This window comes from Triticum aestivum, chromosome 6D (genome assembly GCF_018294505.1).
Source record: "Triticum aestivum cultivar Chinese Spring chromosome 6D, IWGSC CS RefSeq v2.1, whole genome shotgun sequence".
NCBI lineage: Eukaryota > Viridiplantae > Streptophyta > Magnoliopsida > Poales > Poaceae > Triticum > Triticum aestivum.
The window spans coordinates 90,641,171-90,643,262 of record NC_057811.1 but is presented as its reverse complement, the minus strand read 5'-3'; the positions used below and the strand labels follow the sequence as shown (position 1 = coordinate 90,643,262).

General features: G+C 54.4%; 1 pseudogene; it reads left to right on the top strand.

Moving 5' to 3' along the window:
• The first annotated feature begins 381 nt into the window (after positions 1–381).
• LOC123141196 (putative F-box/LRR-repeat protein At1g56400) lies at positions 382–1,489 on the top strand (annotated as a pseudogene).
• The last annotated feature ends 603 nt before the right edge of the window (positions 1,490–2,092 follow it).

Genomic DNA, 2,092 nt, shown 5'->3' with positions numbered 1-2,092 from the left:
CCCCTCCCCGACGCCCACCAGATCCACACCCACAGCCGCCCCCGCCGCTCCTCGCTCCGCCGCCTCCTCTCCTCGCCGGCCGTTTCCGCGGCCTGCCTCCTCTTCGGCCTCGCCGGGTTCCTCGCCGCCGCGGTCTCCCTCTCCCGGGCGCCCGCCGAGGCCCCGCGGGGCCGCTGCCCGGACTCCTCGCACCCGCTCTCCGTCTCCGTCGCCTGGGACCGGTGCCCCGGGGATGCCGCAGGCGGCGCCACGGACCTCCCAGCGGGCCTCGCCACCGGATCGCGTGGCAGGCACAAGGTGGGGGAGCCGCAACCTCGAACAGGAGGCCGCCGCCTGGGGCGCATTGATTCGAGCTAGGGTTTCAGTCAATCGGTCGGGACCATGGAGTCGCCGCCGCCCAAGCGCAACGCCGGCCACGTCGGCGAGGACGGAATCAGCACCCTCCCCGACCACCTCCTCCTCGACATCCTCGAGCGCCTCCACCTGCGTGAGGCGGTCCGCGCCGGCGCGCTCTCCACGCGGTGGCGGCACCTCCCCAGCCACCTCTCGCTCGTGCACCTCGACGCCAGTCACTTCCGTGGCGCCACATCGCTCCAGGTCATGGACGCGTTCACGGGCGCGGCGCGGGCCTTGCTCACTCGGGTGCCTCCCGCCGAGGGAGTGTGCGAGAGTGGTGCCCTCAAGGTGCTCGTCCTCAGCTTCTACACGTCTTCCCCTCACCTGAGCTCCATAGGCCGCCTCATCGAGGACATTGTGAGCTTGGGCCAGACCCAATGCCTTGAGTTTTGCATATCCCCGCCGGGCACTGACCCGCTGGGCATCAGCATTGAGATTGGGCAGGAGTTCATGGCGTTCTCCCGTGCCTACCCAGTTGCCTTCTCGTGGCTCACGACGCTTACGCTCGAATATCATGCTTTTGGACATTCAGACATCACTGACCTCATTAGCACTTGCAGTAGGCTCAGGCACCTCAGCTTGAGATTCTACAGACTGCTTGATCTGCACTCCACGCTCAAGATCGATGTGCCGTGCTCTGAGCTCCAGGAGCTTGAGTTCATCGGCCTTTTGTGCACACGGATCGAGCTCGTCTCTGTCCCCAAGCTTAGACAAGTGGAGTGCAAATGTTGGCTCTTCAATAACCCTCCAGTGCACTTTGGCTACGTTCCTGAGCTTCGCGGTTTAGTACTTGCTTCTAAAGCCAAGGCATGGCAAGAGCCATTCGCGCTCAGCGAATGCCTGTCAACGAGTGTTGGTGCCAGGAACCTGTCAACACTGACTCTGTGTTTTGGGTACCAAATGGTATACTTAATTTCTGTGCACCACTTAAATATAAATCTTCTGCATCGTCATACCATGTGTTCTTCTCTACCAGTTTCAGTTGTGCATGTATGTTCTTGCTGCAGATTTGGATTCAGCCAGAACCTCCGAAGCAGCTCATTGCTATATTCAGAAACCTGACCTCTGTGCGTCTTTTCGGTATCTTCAGTGAGTGTGATCTGAGCTGGACACTGTTTATCCTTGAAGCTGCACCTGCCCTACATGATTTAGCAGTAAGTGTTACTTAACCTTCTTTCTAATTTAGTCCACATCTTAGCATGTACATGACTCATTCTACATTTTTATGATGATATGTTTTTCGGATATTCAGCATTTAAAATGTACCAACAAGTTAATCTAATTTCCAACCACTCACCAACTTATCACAAATACTATAAGTAGTGCATACAAGCCGCATTGTCATTTTGCAGCGAGACAATGTCCATGCAAGGCAAAAAAAATCCTACTATAATGTATGATCGTATTTGATGCTAGAGTTCTCCAAAAATCCGTCCTATGTTTTTTCGGAAAGGAGGAAATCCCTGGCCTCTGCATCGAGTGATGCGCATTGCCCTCTTGATGAAAATTCTTTATTACAAAGTATCTTTGTTAAAAGAAATAGTATGAGGAATATGGTTGTACTTACAATGGAACCCTGGAAACATATTTATGAACCTAGGATTTAATTCATGCAACTTCCTCGAAAATCTCTATCGAGGCCAAACTTACATTTAATTACAATTGTTGTCACCTTGTCCTTCATGGGTTGGTGGGC